Source organism: Oncorhynchus mykiss, chromosome 16, assembly GCF_013265735.2.
Source record: "Oncorhynchus mykiss isolate Arlee chromosome 16, USDA_OmykA_1.1, whole genome shotgun sequence".
Classification (NCBI taxonomy): domain Eukaryota; kingdom Metazoa; phylum Chordata; class Actinopteri; order Salmoniformes; family Salmonidae; genus Oncorhynchus; species Oncorhynchus mykiss.
Window position 1 is genome coordinate 11,325,981 of NC_048580.1, and position 23,823 is coordinate 11,349,803.

Here is a 23,823-nt window from a genome sequence, read left to right on the forward strand (position 1 = left end):
ACACTGTGCTAACAAACCTCCAAACGAGCTTCAATGCCATAAAACACTCCTTCCGTGGCCTCCAACTGCTTTTAAATACTAGTAAAACTAAGTGCATGTGTAACAGTACTCGTCTTGCGTTGTGTACAATCAGTAATCGACACGGAACTCCAACATGTAGCACCAGTCATGTAGCTTTATTCTGATAAGAACGACACAAAATTGCACGTCATGCAATGCACGTCTCACCATCCAACTCTGCACTCACGCACGCTGGTTTGGTGTTTGTTCACTGGGACGATTCTAACTGGAACATCCCCCCTCGTAAGCAAGCTACACAAACCAGCCAATAAGATGCCATGTTGAGTAGGTGAAGACAAAACAAACTCAAACCTAAAACCCATTGGCTTAACAATAAATTGGCAAGGGGAATCACCAATATAACCCTGTTACACTTGCTCTTCAACTGATTGCTGCCCGTCACCTCCCACCCTACAAGCATCACTACTCTGGATGGTTCTGACTTAGAATATGTGGACAAGTACAAATACCTAGGTGTCTGGTTAGACTGTAAACTCTCCTTCCAGACTCACATTAACCATCTTGATTCGGCTTCCTGTTTCGCAACAAAGCCTCCTTCACTCATGCTGCCAAACATACCCTCTTAAATCTGACTATCCTACCGATCCTTGACTTCGGCGATGTCCTTTACAAAATAGCTTCCAACACTCTACTCAGCAAACTGGATGTAGTCTATCACAGTGCCTGTATGCACTCGTTGGCTGGCCCTCACTACATATTCGTCGACAAACCCACTGGCTCCAGGTCATCTATAAGTCTTTGCTAGATAAAGCCCCACCTTATCTCAGCTCACTGGGCACCATAGCAACACCCACCTATAGCACGTGCTCCAGCAGGTATATTTCACTGGTCATCCCCAAAGCCAACACCTACTTCGGCCACCTTTCCTTCCAGTTCTCTGCTGCCAAAGAATGGAATGAATTGCAAAAATCACTGAAGCTGCAGTCTTATATCTCCCTCTCTAACTTTAATTAAGCATCAGCTGTCAGAGCAGCTTACCAGTTCAGTGCACCTGTACACAGCCAATCTGTAAATAGCACACCCAACTACCTCATCCCCATATTGTTACTTATCCTCTTAATCTTTTGCACCCCAGTATCTCTACTTGCACATCATCATCTGCACATCTATCACTCCAGTGTTAAAGCTAAATTGTATTTTTTTTAACAATGTTTACCTCTATGGCCTATTTATTGCCTTACCTCCCTGCTCTTCTACATTTGCACACACAGTACAATATATTTTTCTATTGTGCTATTGACTGTACGTTTGTTTATGTGTAACTCTGTGTTGTTGTTTTTGTCGCACTGCTTTGCTTTATCTTGGCCAGGTCGCAGTTGTAAATGAGGACTTGTTCTCAACTGGCCTACCTGGTTAGATAAAGGTGAAATAAAAAAATAAAAAAATTAAATAACCCTTTAGCAACTATCAGTAGATAAAAAAAGAATCACTAAAAATCAAACTCACCAAAAAATAAATATTAGACACTGTTAAAACATTCACATGTAGAAAAGCACCAGGGATGGCAGGCTTTCCTAATACAATTTGATTTTACTTTCTGGGACAAAGAAGTGCCCCTATTTACTTAAATGACAACACGTCACTCAATTCAGTGCTTCCAAGTTCCATGTATCAAACAGTTATTTTAGTTATATTAAAACCAGTGAAATAAGGAGAGTCCCATGCACATTACACCCATAAGTTTAATAAATTGCAACAATACAATACTAACAAAACTAGTACGCGACAGAATGGCAAAAGTTTTACCTGACTTGCAATACATATTTCTAAAAAATGGTTTATTACAAATAGATACAAATGAATACAAGAGCATGTTTCAGTGTAATAAAATATGCAAAAAAAGCAAGATGTAGATTCATAAAAAATTGTTATTGATGCCTAAAAGGCTTTTTACCATGTTGGCCTTTTCTATTTAAAACTTTGGAAGCATTCAACTTTCCAGCTGAAATAATACATGTAATACATACTGTATATTATATACATGTCCTAAAGCAAAAATATAAACAAGTACTACATCATCTGATTACGCTTCTTTATAAAAACGGGCACAGACAGGGATGTCCTCTCTCCCCCCTCCTGTTTGCACAGGCAATTGAACTGCTTGCAGAAATAATTAGAAAGGACCTAAACGTAGCAGGTATCAGTATTGATAAACATGAATATAAACTAAATGTATTTGCAGATGATATCCTGATATACCTAACCAGTACTCAAAGCTCAATGCCCCCTTCACTAAAAATATTTTCAGTATACTCAAAAATCTCAGGATGTACAATTTTATTGGAAAACATTTTATTAACTGCAGTAATACTGCAACAAAAATAATGACTCTTGATTTACAGTAAATATGTTAAGGGGACCACGAAAATATTAAATACTTAGGATGTTTCATAAGTGAGAACAAAGAACAAATATATAAAGATACACTTTTTTCAATTACTCAAAAATATGATAGCAGATCTAATTAAATTGAACAATCTTCCCATAAATCTTACAGGTAGAATAAACCTCTTCAGAATGCCATGGCTCACAATATTTTTGTATTTATTTCGGTAATACCAATTACCCCACCAAAGACATTCTCATAACAGACTATATATGGGCATATAAAAGTAATAGAACAAAAGGAAAGTTTAATATCTTCCTAAGTCTGAGGGTTGTTTTAACCTGCTACCAAAGCCTTTTACTTGTGACATATATTTAAATGTACTAAAGAGGAACTATGGGTACATATTAAAGATGCTTATACTCATCCCCAGAATATTTGTACGTGTCTAACCCTAACAACTTCATTGTTAAGAACACTATAACAATATGGAAGATAATGAAACGTATTCTACAAAAACCAATACCACTCCCTAAAAACACCTATGGAACAATCCTTGGATAGCTTTTCAGAATTCACAGATAAATTGGTCCACATGGAAAACTAAAAGGCATAGAAACCATAAATGACTTGGTAGCAGGAAGCACATTTATTTCCATGTCAGAATTAAAATGCAATTTTGGACTGAGCAATGTAGATATTTTCAAATGCATACAACTAAAAGTTACATATCAAAAGATTTCGATTATAAATATTTGGGATATCAGAGCAACCTTGGGGAATGCTCATATAATAGGTAAAGATATGCATATCCAGCTCACAATCTCTTAGAAAAAATATAAACTAGTGAGCATAACTAACAAAATTACAGTTAACGGAAATGTATGCTTAATCCAGTGTAAACTAATTTATTGAATTTACTATAGAGGATACACACTTCACAAATCCTACAGCATAATAGCAGAGTCATGTTTTAAGTGTAAAATGAGCAATGACTCAATAATCCATGCTTTCTGGGAATGCTATAAAGTCCAAAAGTTATGGGCGGAGCTAGAAAGTTGGCTGTCTGAAGTATTACAACGTAAACTGGCTGTCTGCATATTGAAATACCCAATGGGCTGGCCGATTCTCTTCTCATCATTCATCTTGACAAAATGTATACTAAAAACATGGAAATCAATCAATCCTCCATCATTAACACAATGTAAAATCGAATGATGGGCGACCGAGAAAAACAAAATGGTACAATTTAGGGCCATGTGGCAAACATTAATGCAGGCAACAGAGATGGGGTTGTGAGCATGTGGGTGTGGGTGTGGGCAGATGAGATGTAGTTGTTTGTGTGTGTCTGTCAGTTGTGGTTATTATGTGTATGGTTGTAACTGGTGTGGGGAAAAAAATGTTTGTTTTTTTAATGTAGATGGTGGGGGCTCATTAGAATATTTGGTGGCATGGTCTAAAATATGTTTTATTTTTGCTAACCTTAGGTGAAAATGTTGTACCATTTAAGTGCTTTAATTGTTAAAGTTGACAATCAAGATTTGCACTGATGAGTGGTTGCTGTGCTTTTTCCCAAAGCTTAATTGCAGTACGCTCACAGAAAGTTAAATCTATCAACCAGTTGCTAGTAAGCTATTGTGACATTCCCTTGAGTATTACAGTAACATAGTGACTTGCTATGAATTAAACACCATATGGCTCTTCATCACATGCATTTATGTCCGCCATTAACAAGGGTGCAGAGCTGATAGTATAGACGCTTATAATTTATGAACCGAATACAACAGATCACATTAACTACTGCAGTATGTTGCCACTCAGCAAGTGAAGCACATGCTTTCAACAGAAACATCAGTCAAGGCATGCTAGGTTACTAGCAAGGATTGGCAGTGGCAGCAAGTGTACTAGTAGCTTCCAGTCAATAAAGTAGCTTCCAGTCAATACATATCATATTCAGAGCAACAAGTTGCCACTCAGCTTGCAGAAAATGAACAAAAACCTCTTTACAGCAAAGACCATTACTGTTACAGTCACTTGACATGTTTTCTAGAACAATGTTACCGACTTCCTCAATTTACTGTGGCAAAACCATCAAATACTTAAACTGCTCCAACACTTCAACTGATGTTTGGCACAAATGCACATATTTAACCATGCCCCCAAATATGATAATGTCCCTAATCAGTACATTACCGCACCTATATTTTAAAGTGCAGTGATGACCATACCTTATATTCCAAATATTAGAAAAATCTCCCATACCTACAAGGTACCAAACTGTACCATGTGAGTTTACATGTGTAGGTTTTGTAACGATTCTCTTCTTGTGAAGTAGAGGCGGACCAAAGCGCAGCGTGGTGGTTGTTCATTGTAATTTATTGACGACACTATATATGAACAAACTAACGAAAAAACAAGAAACGTGAGAACTCAAAACAGCCCTGTCTGGTGCAAACACAAAAACAGGAACAATCACCCACAAACACACAGTGAAACCCAGGCTACCTAAATATGGTTCCCAATCAGAGACAATGACGAACACCTGCCTCTGATTGAGAACCATATCAGGACGAACATAGAACTAGACAAACTAGACATGAAACATAGAATGCCCACTCAGATCACACCCTGACCAACCACAACATAGAAATATACAAAGTAAACTATGGTCAGGGTGTGACAGTACCCCCCCCCCAAGGTGCGGACTCCGGCCGCAAAACCTGAACCTATAGGGGAGGGTCTGGGTGGGCATCTGTCCGCGGAGGCGGCTCTGGCGCTGGACGTGGACCCCACTCCATAATAGTCTTTGTCCACCTCCTTAGCGTCCCTAGATAGGTGACCCTCCTAAGAGACAGCTCGGGACAGAGGGACAGCTGCTCGGGACAGAGGGACAGCTGCTCGGGACAGAGGGACAGCTGCTCGGGACAGAGGTACAGCTGCTCCGGGCGGAGGGACTCTAGCGGCCCCTGGCTGACTGGCGGCACTGGCGGCCCCTGGCTGACTGGCGGCCCCTGGCTGACTGGCGGCACTGGCGGCCCCTGGTTGACTGGCGGCGCTGGCGCTGGGCTGACTGGCGGCACTGGCGGCCCCTGGCTGACTGGCGGCCCCTGGCAGACTGGCGGCACTGGCGGCCCCTGGCAGACGGGCGGCATTGGCGGCTCCTGGCAGACGGGCGGCACTGGCGGCGCTGGGCAGACGGGCGGCACTGGCGGCGCTGGGCAGACGGGCGGCACTGGCGGCGCTGGGCAGACGGGCGACGCTGGGCAGACGGGCGGCGCTGGGCAGACGGGCGGCGCTGGCGGCGCTGGGCAGACGGGCGGCGCTGGGCAGACGGGCGGCGCTGGGCAGACGGGCGGCGCTGGCGGCGCTGGGCAGACGGGCGGCGCTGGGCAGACGGGCAGACGGGAAGCTCCGATGGCGCCGGGCAGACGGGAAGCTCCGGCAGAGGCGCCGGACAGACGGGAGGCTCCGGCAGAGGCGCCGGACAGACGGGAGGCTCCGGCAGCGCTGGAGAGGAGGAAGGCTCTGGTAGCGCCGGAGAGGCGGGAGACTCCGGCAGCGCTGGAGAGGAGGAAGGCTCTGGACGGATGGGCCGGAGAGACAGCCTGGTACGGGGAGCTGCCACCGGAGGGCTGGGGTGTGGAGGTGGTGACGGATAGACCGGGCCGTGCAGGCGCACTGGAGCTCTTGAGCACCGAGCCTGCCCAACCTTACCCGGTTGAATGGTCCCGGTCGCCCTGCCAGTGCGGCGAGGTGGAATAGCCCGCACTGGGCTATGCAGGCGAACCGGGGACACCGTGCGCAAGGCTGGTGCCATGTAAGCCGGCCCAAGGAGACGCACTGGAGACCAGATGCGTAGAGCCGGCTTCATGGCACTTGGCTCGATGCCCACTCTAGCCCGGCCGATACGCGGAGCTGGAATGTACCGCACCGGGCTGTGCACCCGCACTGGGGACACCGTGCGCTCCACAGCATAACACGGTGCCTGCCCGGTCTCTCTAGCCCACCGGTAACCACAGGAAGTTGGCTCAGGTCTCCTACCTGGCGTAGCCATACTCCCTGTTAGCCCCCCCCCAATAAATGTTTGGGGCTGACTCCCGGGCTTCCATCCACGACGCCTCTCCGCTTTCGCCGCCTCCCGTTCTTCCTTGGGGCGGCGATACTCTCCTGGCTGAGCCCAAGGTCCTTTACCGTCTAATTCGTCCTCCCATGTCCATACCTCCTCGCGCTGCTCCTGCTGCTGCTTTTTCCTTTGCCCATTACCACACCGCTTGGTCCTGTTGTGGTGGGTGATTCTGTAACGATTCTCTTCTTGTGAAGTAGAGGCGGACCAAAGCGCAGCGTGGTGGTTGTTCATTGTAATTTATTGACGACACTATACATGAACAAACTAACGAAAAAACAAGAAACGTGAGAACTCAAAACAGCCCTGTCTGGTGCAAACACAAAAACAGGAACAATCACCCACAAACACACAGTGAAACCCAGGCTACCTAAATATGGTTCCCAATCAGAGACAATGACGAACACCTGCCTCTGATTGAGAACCATATCAGGACGAACATAGAACTAGACAAACTAGACATGAAACATAGAATGCCCACTCAGATCACACCCTGACCAACCACAACATAGAAATATACAAAGTAAACTATGGTCAGGGTGTGACAGGTTTGAAGTATACCTTTGACTTTTTGGTACACCAGGGACCAACAACATACCCTTATTTTGTAGTGTGTTAATATACACTGCTCAAAAAAATAAAGGGAACACTAAAATAACACATCCTAGATCTGAATGAATGAAATATTCGTTTTAAATACTGTTTTCTTTATATAGTTGAATGTGCTGACAACAAAATCAAACAAAAATGATCAATGGAAATCAAATTTATCAACCCATGGAGGTCTGGATTTGGTGTCAACCTCAAAATTAAAGTGGAGAACCACACTACAGGCCGATCCAACTTTGATGTAATGTCCTTAAAACAAGTCAAAATGAGGCTCAGTAGTGTGTGTGGCCTCCACGTGCCTGTATGACCTCCCTACAACGCCTGGGCATGCTCCTGATGAGGTGGCGGATGGTCTCCTGAGGGATCTCCTCCCAGACCTGGACTAAAGCATCCGCCAACTCCTGGACAGTCTGTGGTGCAACGTGGCGTTGGTGGATGGAGCAAGACATGATGTCCCAGATGTGCTCAATTGGATTCAGGTCTGGGGAACGGGCGGGCCAGTCCATAGCATCAATGCCTTCCTCTTGCAGGAACTGCTAACACACTCCAGCCACATGAGGTCTAGCATTGTCTTGCATTAGGAGGAACCCAGGGCCAACCACACCAGCATATGATCTCACAAGGGGTCTGGGGATCTCATCTCGGTACCTAATGACAGTCAGGCTACCTCTGGCGAGTACATGGAGGGCTGTGTGGCCCCCCAAAGAAATGCCACCCCACACCATGACTAACCCACCGCCAAACCGGTCATGCAGGAGGATGTTGCAGGCAGCAGAACGTTCTCCACGGCGTCTCCAGACTCTGTCACGTCTGTCACGTGCTCAGTGTAAACCTGCTTTCATCTGTGAAGAGCACAGGGCACCAGTGGCGAATTTGCCAATCTTGGTGTTCTCTGGCAAATGCCAAACGTCCTGCACGGTGTTGGGCTGTAAGCACAACCCCCACCTGTGGACGTCGGGCCCTCATACCACCCTCATGGAGTCTGTTTCTGACCGTTTGAGCAGACACATGCACATTTGTGGCCTGCTGGAGGGCATTTTGCAGGGCTCTGGCAGTGCTCCTCCTGCTCCTCCTTGCACAAAGGCTGAGGTAGCGGTCCTGCTGCTGGGTTGTTGCCCTCCTACGGCCTCCTCCACATCTCCTGATGTACTGGCCTGTCTCCTGGTAGCGCCTCCATGCTCTGGACACGCTGACAGACACCGCAAACCTTCTTGCCACAGCTCGCATTGATGTTCCATCCTGGATGAGCTGCACTACCTGAGCCACTTGTGTGGGTTGTAGACTCCGTCTCATGCTACCACTGGAGTGAAAGCACCGCCAGCATTCAAAAGTGACCAAAACATCAACCAGGAAGCATAGGAACTGAGAAGTGGTCTGTGGTCACCACCTGCAGAGCCACTCCTTTATTGGGGGTGTCTTGCTAATTGCCTATAATTTCCACCTGTTGTCTATTCCATTTGCACAACAGCATGTGACATTTATTGTCAATCAGTGTTGCTTCCTAAGTGGACAGTTTGATTTCACAGAAGTGTGATTGACTTAGAGCTACATTGTGTTGTTTAAGTGTTCCCTTTATTTTTTTGAGCAGTGTATGTTCCAAGCAGTAACTATGAACCTGGTGACACTGCAGAAACATTGCTCCTCTCTCAATCAGGAGGTTGCAAGTTCAAATCCCCACTCTACATCAGGTGTCCTTGAACATGGCTAGTGTTACATTGGTGGAAAAAATTGTCCATAGTACAAAATATACAAGATTTTACAGTAAATGAAATCAGACAACAGCAGCATACTGTCTTTTATAGACATAACACCTTCAAGTTGTTCTAGAAATGTACTGTATTTTTACTGCAACTTTAGGCAAAGTGCAGAAATATATTCTTGCCAAAATCCCTTATGTTCACAGAACTGGTGGAGCAGCAGGAACTTCAGGTAGCTATCAACTAAGCAATCAGCATGAAGCAACATACTGTACATTAACACTTAAATTTAGATGTAAAAATACAGTAACTAGTTGTAAATTTACCATATTTCTGAACATCTGACATCTCGGCTTTCATGTGCTCAAATGTTGTCACATGCAATTTCATGTTGAAATGTTGCACACCCATGTTGTAAAGAAAGTTCAAATGAGATTATGTTTCCACATTTGCTCAAATGTTTTACATGTAGTGTCATGGTATCATATGTTTTAATGTTGCATCCTCATGGTGTCACATTTATTTCACATGAGATTGTGTTTTCACATGTTTTCACGTGTAGTTTCATTTTCTCATACGTTGACATTTTGCATCCCTATGTTGTCACATTTATTTCACATAAATTTCACACGTGAGAACATGATCTAGTTTTATGTTATCACATGTTGCTTCACATGTTGTCACGTTATTCATGTGGTTTTCCTGTAAGAGTTATCACGGTTCATGGTTCATGACTGTCTGTGATTTCTGACAGCCTTTTCTAGGTTTAGAGCAGTACTCGCCCATTTCCCCCCATCTCAAGAGGACTCTGGCAGAGAAAATATTGGATTGCACAGCAGCCGATGAACTGAAAAAAAACAGAACATTGAAACACCTAGGCTATGTCTTTAGGGAGACTAGAAATCTTTACAGAGCATTAAAAGGTGGTGGAGAAGACAATGTAGCCCAGGAACCGTTCCAGTATATCATGATAAGAAAATCAACAGAATGAAATGGAAGAGTGTGAGAGAAATTATGGGGTAATTTTCTGCTGCAGGGATATAAATTAGAATTCTAAAAACCATCGATTGCTATAGATTTTCTTTTTCTTTTTGTCTTTTTTCACCTCGGCTGCATGCTGGAGTTCAAGGCCTGAACGAGGGAAAAGGGAGGGCTGGATGCACTCCAAGTGTGTGTGTGTGTGTGTGTGTGTGTGTGTATGTGTGTATGTGTGTGTGTTTGTGTGTGTGTGTGTGTGTCTCTCTCTCTCTCTCTCTCTATCTCTCTCTCTCTCTCTCTCTCTCTCTCTCTCTCTCTCTCACAGCAGAAACCAATTCATTATGAATGTTAAAACCCAGCAAGGTTCTTTATCTCCACATCTGAGCCTTCACTAAACCAGACATGCTCAATAGTATGACGAAACTCAATAGCCCTTGTATAGAAGTCTTTGGGTGCGTGGTTGTAAGAGAAATGCTTACTCCTTCGTACAGTAAGCATTTCACTGTTAGTCACCACCTGTTGTTTACGAAGCATGTGACAAATACAATTTTCTTTGATTTAATTAACGGCAAATGAACAAGAAAAGGTAAACCTACAGTCGAATAAATGTAAATATACTGCTCTTCCTCTTTAGAAACACTACTGTGCCCTCCAGTATGGGATTTCTGAGCTCTCTGAGCGTTAATTGCTGTTGTGACAATCCAAATAGATTCCCAGGTGTAGGGGAGTTTCTCAGATTTCAGCGAAACTCTATTTAAGACAACACGGCTATGATAGATGTCAGACGTAGAACGGGTAAGAGCTGAAACGTATCCCCTCCACTAATGAATCTGTTTTGCATAATGTGAGAATGAAGAAAAACAACCGTTTCATGCAAGACATGCAGCCAATGTCAATTTGCATTGAATTCCCTGTACACTGTACTTTCAAATATATTCTTGGATAATGTTTTGTCTGTTGGAAAGTGAGTTAGGCAATTAAATGGTAACTATCTGTAAATAATGCATAGAAATTGGTACTTAAGAGATCATTAATAAAACTATGTGTTGGCTATATGTTAGAGCAGTGATTCCCATCCTTTTCCCGTTGCTGTACCAACTGAATTTTGATCTGCCTGGAGTACCCCAGAAGTATCCCCTCATGTGCATTTTACCAGTAGGCCTATGGTGTCATGATTTTTCTCAAGTACCTCCTGTGGATAGGCCAAGTATCCCCAGGGGTCCTGTATCCCTGGTTGGGAACCACTGTGTTAAAATGGATTTATGTGTTCAAATAGTTACAAAGTGCACATTTCTGCTTTGTATCTATGTGACATTAATATTAGAAAACAGACCAGATATCTGTCCACAACACATTAGCGAGTCCATACTGAGTAGTAGAGCTGAAACAAAACGTTCAATCCACCACCCAGACTAACACAGAGCCCTGAGAAGAGAGGTTGTGAGTTTTTCCCCTCCACCCCATTCCAGTGTGATTGACTGCTATGTAACTTATTCAGAGATATCACCATAAAATCAACTCAGCAAAAAAAAGAAACGTCCTCTCACTGTCAACTGCATTTATTTTCAGCAAACTTAACATGTGCAAATATTTGTATGAACATAACAAGATTCAACAACTGAGAGATAAACTGGACAAGTTCCACAAACATGTGACTAACAGAAATGTAATAATGTGTCCCCGAACAAAGTTGTGGGTTCAAAATCAAAAGTAACAAAAATGGACTCCGATTTGCCAGTTCTTGCTGTGAGATGTTACCCCACACTTCCACCAAGGCACCTGCAAGTTCCGGACATTTCTATGGGGAATGGCCTTAGCCTTCACCTTCTGATCCAACAGGTCCCAGACGTGCTCAATGGAATTGAGATCCGGGCTCTTTGCTGGCCATGGCACAATACTGACATTCCTGTATTGCAGGAAATTACGCACAGAACGAGCAGTTTGGCTGGTGGCATTGTCATGCTGAGGGGTCATCTCAGGAAGAGCCTACAGGAAGGGTACCACATGAGGGAGGAGGATGTCTTCCCTGTAATGCATAGCGTTGAGATTGCCTGCAATGACAACAAGCTCAGTCCGATGATGCTGTGACACACCGCCCCAGACCATGACAGACCCTCCACCTCCAAATAGATCCCTCTCCAGAGTACAGGTCTCGGTGTAACACTCATTCCTTCAACAATAAACACGAATCTGACCATCATCCCATGTGAGACAAAACCGCAACTCGTCAGAGAAGAACACTTTTTGCCAGTTCTGTCTGGTCCAGCAGCGGTGGGTTTGTGCCCACAGGCGACGTTGTTGCCAGTGATGTCTGGTGAGGACCTGCCTTTCAACAGGCCTACAAGCCCTCAGCCCAGCCTCTCTCAGCCTATTGCGGTCAGTCTGAGCACTGATGGAGGGATTGTGCGTTCCTGGTATAACTTGGGCAGTTGATGTTGCCATCCTGTACCTGTCCCGCAGGTGTGATGTTCAGATGTACCGATCCTGTGCAGGTGTTGTTACACATGGTCTGCCACAGCGAGGACAATCAGCTGTCCATCCTGTCTCCCTGTAGCATTGTGTCTCCCTGTAGCGTTGTCTTAGGCGTCTCACAGTGCGGACATTGCAATTTATTGCCCTGCCTCCTTGCAGTATGCCTAAGGTACGTTCACGCAGATGAGCAGGGACCCCGGGCATCTGTCTTATGGTGTTTTACATAGTCAGTAGAAAGGCCTCTTTAGTATCCTAAGTTTTCATAACTGTGACATAACTTTGTCTTAATGACCGTTCCACAGGTGCATTAATTGTTTATGTTTCATTGAACAAGCATGGGAAACAGTGTTTAAACACTCTACAATGAAGACCTGTGAAGTTATTTGGATTTTTACAAATTATCTTTGAAAGACATGGTCCTGAAAAAGGGCTGTTTCTTTTTTTGCTGAGTTTAGTTCTGGGGTCCATGTCAGGAAGTTGGAGCTCTCTACAGATTGCAGATTGCTGATCTCCAGCAGACTGAGAAATGGATTACGCCATGTGTATTCTCTCCTTGGTATGTTGTGGTTGTTGTTTTTATAAGGAAACATTCCCAGGGACTGTAGAAGGCTGCAGACCGATTGGACGTGTTACTGTGTCCAATAGACAGTGGTCATTTTGTAAAACACACCACAGTGGATTCAAGCTTCATTTCACATTTCTCCATTTTTGGCAGCACTTAAAGCTGGAATCAGTAATGCTGAAACTAACACGTCCATTTGCAACATTACATCAATTAACAAAATAAATTACTTCAAACAACAGAGGAGGAACTTCTTGATGCAATTAAAGCCTTTAAGTCTGGGAAAACTCCAGGGCTGGCATACCAGTTGAAGTATACCAAACCCAAGTGATAAATACAGGGGAGATGTAAAATAGTAAATAATGGCTACCTTTCAGAAAGTATTAAACTTTAAAGAGTTGTAAAACTATTTTGGCTTAATTTGAAAAGTCGTAGTCAATCGATCAATAATATAATAATATTTTTGTAAAAATGTATAATCTGTAGAAACTATGAGTATAAAAAGGTTCAGAACTTTTGTGAAACATCACAGCCCAGAAAATTGTTTAATTTGCTTTTCAACAGGACAATGACCCAACACACACCTCCAGGCTATGTAAGGACTATTTGACAATGAGAGTGATGGAATGCTTTATCAGATGACCTGGCCTCCACTATCATCCAACCTCAACACAATTGAGATGGTTTGGGAGGAGTTGGACCGCAGAATGAAGGAATAGCAGCAAACATGGGCTCAGCATATGTGGCAACTCCTTTAAGACTGTTGGAAAGCCGCCCTCGTGAATCTGGCTGAGAGAATGCCAAGAGTGTGCAAAGCTGTCATCAAGGCAAAGGTTGGCTACTTCTAGAAACATATTTTGATTTGTTATACACTTTTTGGGTTACTAAATGATTCCATGATTTCAAATGATTGAAACAAAACCGATATTCATTAAATACGAAAACAGAACCTGGAGCAACGGTGTCACGCCCTGACCTTAGTTATCTTTGTTATCTTTATTATTTTGGTTAGGTCAGGGTGTGACAAGGGTGGTATGTGTGTTTTTCACTTGTCTAGGGTTTTTGTATATCTATGGGGTTTTGGTATGTCTATGTGTAGTTGCCTGTCAGCACTCGTGTCTTATAGCTTCACGTTCGTTTTGTTTTTTTGTTTAGTGTTCTTCGTGTAATAAAAGAAGAATGTATTCTTATCACGCTGTGCCTTGGTCTCCTCGTTATGACGAACGTGACAAATGGGCTCAAGTTATCATGCATCTCGCCCATCCATAAAGGGATCTCTGAATCCTGAGAAGCGTGGGAGTGGGCGGATTTCCTCGGCCTTCTCGCCAGCTGTGATTCTGGGCAGCTCCAATGGTAAGGAATGTGACTGTTCCTGGTGCAAAAACAATGTCTTATCCCAGTGCTCGAGTAAATCACATTACTAAGCTGCTCCTGAATGTACAATGCCAGAAAATGGAAATCGATTATATTGTAGTCCATGTGGGTTGTAATGACATTATGAAGGGCAGTTCTGAAAAGCTGTAATTTAAAGAGTTGATTGACCCTCTGCTAAACCCTAACAAAATACCCATCATATCTGGCCCTCTGCCATCTCGGATTTGCGGCATTGAAACGCTTTAGCAGGATTCTCTTCACAACTGGCTACGTGATTATTGCAGCTCAATGAGTGTAACTTTTGTTGACAATTTCGATACCTTTTGGATGGGATCCACCCAAATCCTTTGGGATCGTGGATCCTTTCACAGCACTATAAAGCTGCTTTGAGACAATTACTTTTCAATGACTCAAGCCCAGCTCAGCCCTACCATTGTGACGCAGAGTTGTCATAATGCTTCAGCAACTGTACATTACACCAGGGGCGTCAGTAGACACACTTATAAGTAACCTAATTTATGTCCCTTTAACTGTCCTGAATGCCTTTACTGATCCTACAGCTATTGTATGCAGTAATTATGCGCCAATGAACCAGATTTAAACTGTTAGCACTAAGCCGGTGTGCCCTAGGAGGAAGTCCACTGTGAGCAGTTCACCCTGCACTAACATAAAGAACATGAGCACATCTACTGTTGATAAACATATGTAGCTTAAGAAATAAGGTTAATGAAATCAGTAATTTGCTAGTAAGAGATGGCATTCATATTCTGACTCTCTGAAACTCACTTAGATAATACCTTTGATGATACAGTGGTTATAACATTTATAGAAAGATAGAAATGACAATGGTGGAGGTGTTGCTGTTTATATTCAGAACCACATTCCTGTAAAGATTAGAGATGATGTCATGTCAAATGCTGGTAAAGTAATATTGCTACAGGATCATCTGCCTCACCTAAAGCCCATTCTGGTGGGAAGCTGCTATAGATCACCAAGTGCTAACAGTCAGTATCTGGATAACATGTGAAATGCTTAATAATGTATGTGATATCAACAGAGAGGTACAGTGCCTTGCGAAAGTATTCGGCCCCCTTGAACTTTGCGACCTTTTGCCACATTTCAGGCTTCAAACATAAAGATATAAAACTGTATTTTTTTGTGAAGAATCAACAACAAGTGGGACACAATCATGAAGTGGAACGACATTTATTGGATATTTCAAACTTTTTTAACAAATCAAAAACTGAAAAATTGGGCGTGCAAAATTATTCAGCCCCCTTAATTAAGTTAATACTTTGTAGCGCCACCTTTTGCTGCGATTACAGCTGTAAGTCGCTTGGGGTATGTCTCTATCAGTTTTGCACATCGAGAGACTGACATTTTTTTCCCATTCCTCCTTGCAAAACAGCTCGAGCTCAGTGAGGTTGGATGGAGAGCATTTGTGAACAGCAGTTTTCAGTTCTTTCCACAGATTCTCGATTGGATTCAGGTCTGGACTTTGACTTGGCCATTCTAACACCTGGATATGTTTATTTTTGAACCATTCCATTGTAGATTTTGCTTTATGTTTTGGATCATTGTCTTGTTGGAAGACAAATCTCCGTCCCAGTCTCAGGTCTTTTGCAGACTCCATCAGGTTTTCTTCCAGAATGGTCCTGTATTTGGCTCCATCCATCTTCCCATCAATTTTAACCATCTTCCCTGTCCCTGCTGAGGAAAAGCAGGCCCAAACCATGATGCTTCCACCACCATGTTTGACAGTGGGGATGGTGTGTTCAGCTGTGTTGCTTTTACGCCAAACATAACGTTATGCATTGTTGCCAAAAAGTTCAATTTTGGTTTCATCTGACCAGAGCACCTTCTTCCACATGTTTGGTGTGTCTCCCAGGTGGCTTGTGGCAAACTTTTAACAACACTTTTTATGGATATCTTTAAGAAATGGCTTTCTTCTTGCCACTCTTCCATAAAGGCCAGATTTGTGCAATATACGACTGATTGTTGTCCTATGGACAGAGTCTCCCACCTCAGCTGTAGATCTCTGCAGTTCATCCAGAGTGATCATGGGCTTCTTGGCTGCATCTCTGATCAGTCTTCTCCTTGTATGAGCTGAAAGTTTAGAGGGACGGCCAGGTCTTGGTAGATTTGCAGTGGTCTGATACTCCTTCCATTTTAATATTATCGCTTGCACAGTGCTCCTTGGGATGTTTAAAGCTTGGGAAATCTTTTTGTATCCAAATCCGGCTTTAAACTTCTTCACAACAGTATCTCGGACCTGCCTGGTGTGTTCCTTGTTCTTCATGATGCTCTCTGCGCTTTTAACGGACCTCTGAGACTATCACAGTGCAGGTGCATTTATACGGAGACTTGATTACACACAGGTGGACTGTATTTATCATCATTAGTCATTTAGGTCAACATTGGATCATTCAGAGGTCCTCACTGAACTTCTGGAGAGAGTTTGCTGCACTGAAAGTAAAGGGGCTGAATAATTTTGCACGCCCAATTTTTCAGTTTTTGATTTGTTAAAAAAGTTTGAAATATCCAATAAATGTTGTTCCACTTCATGATTGTGTCCCACTTGTTGTTGATTCTTCACAAAAAAATACAGTTTTATATCTTTATTTTTGAAGCCTGAAATCTGTCAAAAGGTCGCAAAGTTCAAGGGGGCCGAATACTTACGCAAGACACTGTATATTTTCAGGGTTGTTTAAATATTGACTGGCTGTCATCAAGCTGCCCACTCAAGAATAAGCTGCAAAATGTTGCCAGTACCTGCAACCTGGTTCAGGTTATCAGTCAACCTACCAGGGTAGTTTTGCTTGAAAGCAGTATCCATGCTGGGCCACCAAAAGCGTTGTCGCTTAAAAGCCAGGATCGGCGGAAGCCCGGATGGCAGAGCGGACTGCATCAGGCACAAACATCCAGTTATCTGGACCCCCCCAGGGTTCGGCTGGGAATACTGCGGCTCCCGGACCTGTTTCCCGATACACAGCTGAGTGCCGTCGCCAGGCACAAGGTGGGAAGGATGGTCTCGGGCTCCGGGGTAATAGCAGTGGGGCTATAACAATGAGACTGTGCATCCAGCTTGACATTCTTGGATCCCGGTCAATATGAGTGGGAGAAGTTGAACTGTGTGAACAGCAGGGCCTATCTACCTTGCCTGGAGTTGAGAAGTTTGGCGGTGCGGCGATACTCCAGATTTTTGTGGTTGGTCCATATGATGAACAGGTGTTCCACCCCTTCCAGCCAGTGCCTCCATTCCTCCAACTCCATCTTCACTGCAAGAAGCTCATGATTTCCCACATCGTAGTTTTTCTCCGTGGCATTGAGGCGATGAGAGAAGAAGACGCAGGGATGTAGCTTCAGGTCCAGGGCAGAACGCTGGGACAGGACCGCCCCCACTCCTACGTCAGACGCATCAGCCTCCACCACGAACTGACGGGAAGGGTCAGATGCACTTCTTAAGGCTTCCACTAGATGTCAACCGTTTTTAGAAACTTGAATGAGGATTCTACTGTTAAGTGGGACCAGATGAGAGCTCTTTGTGTCAGTGGTCTGTCAGAGTGCCACAGTCTCATGACGCGCGGTCATGTGAGCGTCAGCTCTCGTTCCATGTCTTTTCTACAGACAATGGAATTCTCCGGTTGGAACATTATTGAACTTTTATGATAAAAACATCCTAAAGATTGATTCTTTGCTTAGTTTGACAAGTTTCTTCGACCTGCAATATAACTGTTTGAACGTTTCGTCCGACTGGACCAGATCGCTCTTTTGGATTTGTTTACCAAACGCCCTAACAAAAGAAGCTATTGGACATAAATGGACATAAATTATGGATATTTTCGAACAAAACAAGCATTTATTGTGGAACTGGGATTCCTGGGAGTGCATTCTGATGAAGATCATCAAAGATAAGTGAATATTTATAATGATATTTATGAATAATGTTGACTACCCAACATGGCGGATATTTCTCTGGCTGGTTTGGGATCTGAGCGCCGTTCTCAGATTATGCTTTTTCCGTAAAGTTTTTTTGAAATCTGACACAGCGGTTGCATTAAGGAGAAGTGTATCTAGGGTTCCATGCATAACACTAGAATTTTCATAAACATTTATAATGAATATTTCTGTGAATTCATGTGGCTCTCTGCACAATCACTGCATGTTTTAAAACTACTGAACGTAACACGCCAATCTAAACTGCGATTTTTTGGTATAGAAATATGCACTTTATCGAACAAAACATACATGTATTGTGTAACATGAAGTCCTATGAGTGTCATCTGATGAAGATCATCAAAGGTTAGTGATTAATGTTCTCTATTTGTGCTTTTTGTGACTCCTCTCTTTGGCTGGAAAAAGGGCTGGAAAAGTGGCTTGGTGGTGACCTAACATAATCGTTTGTGGGGGTTTCTCTGTAAAGCATTTTTGAAATCAGACACTGTGGCTGGACCTCTTAGAGCCATGTGAGATGCTAGCGTCCCACCTAGGCAACAGGAAATGGAAGTGTGCAATGCCAAATGCTAATAGTATTCGATAAAACTCAAACTTTCATTAAAACACACATGCAGGGTACCGAATTAAAGCTACACTCGTTGTGAATCTAGCCAACATGTCAGATTTTTAAAATGCTTTTAGGCAAAAGCATGAGAAGCTATTATCTGATAGCATGCAACACCCCAAAATAACTGAAGGGGACGTAAACAAAAGAATTAGCGTAGCCGGCGCTACACAAAACGCAGAAATAAAATATAAAACATTCATTACCTTTGATGAGATTCTTTGTTGGCACTCCTATATGTTCCATAAACATCACAATTGGGTCTTTTTCCCGATTAAATCCGTCCATGTATGCCCAAAATATCCATTTGTATAGCCTGTCTGATCCAGGAAAAAGCTCCGTTCCAAAACGCAACGTCATTTTTTACAATTATATAAGTTGCCTATATTTTTTGACAAAACACTTCAAACTACTTTTGTAACCCAACTTTAGGTATTTGTAAACGTTAATAATCGATCAAATTGATCACTGGGCGATCTGTATTCAATAGCAGCTACTCAAGAAAACGTTGTCCTTTCTCTCTCTTCCAAAAGTCTCTTCCTGTATGCTGGACGAAAGGAAGGATCTATTTGTCATTACACAAAGGATTTTTGTCAACGAAAATGGCAGTATTGGCGACATTGTGTGGAAGTTGTAGGAACTGCAAGCTCACCGTTATATATTTTTGCTTGCAATAAACAATTCAGAGACTGGCGGATTAATACTTTTCTGTGGTTTTTGTGACCAGGTTTTTCTTGGGATTTCGCTTGCTGTTCACGTTCTGTTATAGTCACAGACATTATACCTCTTAAGGCTAGGCAGAATACTGCCCCCTTTGGAGGAATTGCGTGCGTTAGGCGCGAATTGGTTACATTCATTCCTTTGTTCCAGCACTCTGGAGGAGAACTAACACATGACCGGTTGAATTGAAAATTATTTTGTACGTTTAGAACATCCTGAAGCTTGATTCTGCACTTAGTTTGACCTGTTTAGTCGACATATAACATGTAATTTTGAAGTTTTGATGCGCAACTTTTCTGGACCAGAGGACATTTTGGGTGCATTTCAGCTGATATTGTAGGCAGATGCTAATACAAAGACACAAGACTTGAAAACAAACAATGTTTTGGGTAAGTATGAACCCTTCCAGTACATTCTGAACGAAGACCATCAAAGGTAAGGGAATATTTATGCTGAAATTGTGTGTTTCTGTTGACTCCAACATAGCGGAGAAATATTGCTTATGTCTGAGCGCCGTCTCAGAATATTGAATAGTGAGCGATTTCTGTAACGTTAAAAAGAAATGTAACAAAGTGATTGCATTAAGAAGCAGTGTATCTTTCTAACTATATGTAGAACATGTATATTTAGTCAAAGTTTATGATGTCTATTTACGTTATCTTGCGGCGCTATCTAAATTTTCTGCTGACATTTTTCAGTATTTTCTGAACATGAATTCAATGTAAATGGACATTTATGGATATAAATGGCATATTATTGAAAAATAAAAATGTACTGTGTAACATGTCCTATTACTGTCATCTGATGAAGATTTTCAAAAGGTTAGTGAATGATTTATTTTTTAATCCTGCTTTTATAATTTTATATTTTCTGGGACAAAATGGCTGCCTCTTGTCTTCGTTTCGGTGGTGGTCTAATATAAATATGTGGTGTGTTTTCGCCGTAAAACATTTAAAAAATCTGACACGCTGGGTAGATGAACAAGGTGTTTATCTTTCATTTGAGGTATTGGACTTGTTAATGTGTGGAGGTTAAATATTTCTAAGAATATTTTTGCGTTCCATGCGCCACGTTCCAGCTGAACGTGGGAGGGGTCGTTCCCAAAAGGGAACCCTCACCCGTCATCAGGTTTTAACCAGTTTTAGGAACTTCAGAGTGTTTTCTATCCACACATACTAATCATATGCATATACTATATTCCTGGCATGAGTAGCAGGACGTTGAAATGTTGCGCGATTTTTTATCAAAATGTTGAAATAATTCAGGGGAGCTTTAAGAGGTTTTAACGAGAATTGTATATTTAAAATGGTGCCTAATACTTGTATGTTTGAGAAATTTGATTTATGAGATTTCTGTTGATTTGTATTTGGCGCCCTGCAATTTCATTGGCTGTCGGCGAGGGGTTCCGCTAGCGGAACAAGGTTAACAACAAGTTTATCTTTAAAATGGTGCATAATACTTCTATGTTTGAGGAATTTTAATTATGAGATTTCTGTTGCTTCAATTTGGCGCCCTGCATTTTCACTGGCTGTTGTCAAATCGATCCCGTTAACGGGATTTCAGCCATAAGAAGTTTTAAACACCTCCCGGAGGTCCTGGTACTCTGCGGGAACAGTAGAGAAGTCCGGGGCACCTTCCGAGCCCACAGGAAGACATCCCGGGGCAGGTGACTTCAGACACTGTGTGTGGTAGCACGGATTCCAGCCCATGATGTCACCAGGAGACAAGTTGATGAGGGGATTGTGTCGCTGGAGCCAGGATAATCCCAAAACACGGGAATCTGAGGAGACTTGATGAGCAGGGATTTAATAGTCTCACTGTGATTCCCTGACACCCGTAGGTTGATGGGAGTGGTATTATGAGTAACCTGGCCTATAGAGTGCCCGTACAGCGCTCTAACATCCATGGGAGTTGAGAGGGGCTGAGTTGGGATGTACAGCTCGGAAGCCAGACTGGTTGCCCCACAGCAGAATGGCATGAAAAGGGGTGCGAGCAAGGGAAGCAGGAAAGTACTCAATATGGCCCACCAGAGTACTTGCTCCCACCAGTTAGCCTGGTCTTTTTAAACGACAAGAGGACACAAAACAATGATGAAGACAACTCTTTGTGTTGATCCTGTATTGCCGTTCCGCTGTCGTCAGCCCAGCTCTGCCAGGTTGCATAGGCTCGGGAAGTGCTGACTCAGCCATCTTCGGTGACTCTCGGGTAAGTTCGGGAAGCCTCGGGTTCTCTCTGCAACGGGATCGTCGGGGACTTCCAGGATGACTCGGAGGCAAGGTGGAATCCCTTGACATGTGAGTGAAGTCGAATTCCTTGCCCTCAGTCGTTCCCGTAGTCACCCATTTATTTGGATGGTCATAGCGATGAGGGAATCGAGATCCGTAGGTAATTCCCAAGCTGCAAGCTCGTCCTTGGCCTCCTCCAAGAAGCCGTGCAGGAACATATCGAACAGTGCTTCCTGGTTCCATGCACTCTCCGCAGCCAACGTGCGGAAATCCACCGCATAGTCTGCCACGCTGCGGGAGTCCTGCCAAATCTTGATTAGCTTCAAGGCAGCTTCTCTCCCGGAAAACGGGGCGTAAAAAACCTTCTTCACCTCTCCTGACTAACGCATATGGCCGGCTTTTGTACCCGTACAGCTGTAGACCAGGTGAGAGCCCTCCCGGACATCAGCGTGATGAGATAGGCAATCTTGAAGTGATCCGAGTGAGGAGGGGGGCTGAAGCTAGAAAATGAGGGCACAATGAGCTGGAAACGCCCGACAGGTGCTCGGCTCTCCATTGAAGTGTTCCGAGGGGGGTAAGCGGGGCTCCCGAGATGGTGGAGTGACTGATGAGATGGCGCTGCTAGCAGCTGGGTTACTGAGGGGCTGTGAGGTTACCCCCGTGGTAGGCTGCCTCCCAGACAACACGCGGAATTGCTCCAGCAAAATGTCCAATGCCCAGTCATGGCGTTCAGCCAACGTATGGACCCCCTCCATAAGGCAACAAAGCAGTTCCTCATGCTTCCCGATGGTGGCTCCTTGGGAGGAGATTGCTTCGCGCAGCTGGCCCGGGTCTGTTGGTCAGTCATGGCCAGTTCGTACTATCAGGTTTGAAGGTAAGACCCAGGTGCAGACAATGTCGAAGTAACAACAGTTTATTCAATCGAACAAAGGCAGGCAAGGGTACAGGACGGCAGGCAGGCTCAGGATCAGGTCAGGCAGAGATCGGTAATCCAGAGCGGACGGTAGGAAGGTTCAGGGTCAGGGCAGGCAGAAATGTCAAAACCTGGAAACAGGCACTAAAGACAGAACATGAGCAAGGGGGAAACCACTGGTAGGTCTGTATGAACGAAACAAACTGGCAACAGACAAACAGAGAACACAGGTATAAATGCACAGGGGATAATGGGGAAGATGGGTGAAACCTGGAGTGGGTGGAGACAATCACAAAGACAGGTAAAACAGATCAAGGTGTGACAATCAGATATAGTGGAAAACCAAATGCCCAAAGGATAAACCTAATGTAGTGTATAAGAGGTCATGCAATAAGTTTTTTAATGATTCCTATGTTATTGATGTAAAGCATGTCTGTTGGTCTGTGGTGTGTAATAAGGAGCAAACAGACACTGCACTTGACACATTTATGAAATTGCTTATTCCAATTGTTAATAAGCATGCACCCATTAAGAAAATGACTGTAAAAACTGTTTAACCTGTCTACGATACTGGTTCCCAATTGGGGATCAACCCTCCCACGTTCAGCTGAAACGGTGGCGCATGGAACGCAAAAATATTCTTAAAAATATTTAACCTCCACACATTAACAAGTCCAATAGCTCAAATGAAAGATAAACACCTTGTTCATCTAGCCAGCAAGTCAGATTTCTAAAATGTTTTACGGCGAAAACATAGCACATATATATGTAAAACCACCACCAGACACAGCTCATTTCAATAGCCAAAACATGCAATCAACAAACGCAGGATTAAAAAATAAATCGCTCACTAACCTTTTGAAAATCTTCATCAGATGACAGTAATATGACATATTACACAGTACATTTTTTTTTTTTTCAATAATATGCCATTTATATCCATAAATGTCCATTTACAGTGAGTTCACCTTCAGAAATTACTCAAAAATGCCCGCAGGAAATCTATGTAGCGCGGCAAGATAACGTAAATAGACATCATAAACTTTGACTAAATATACATGTTCTACATATAGTTAGAAAGATACACTGCTTCTTTATGCAACCGCTGTGTTAGATGTATTTTTAACGTTACAGAAATCGCACACTATTCCATATGCTGAGACAGCGCTCAGTTCCAAGCTA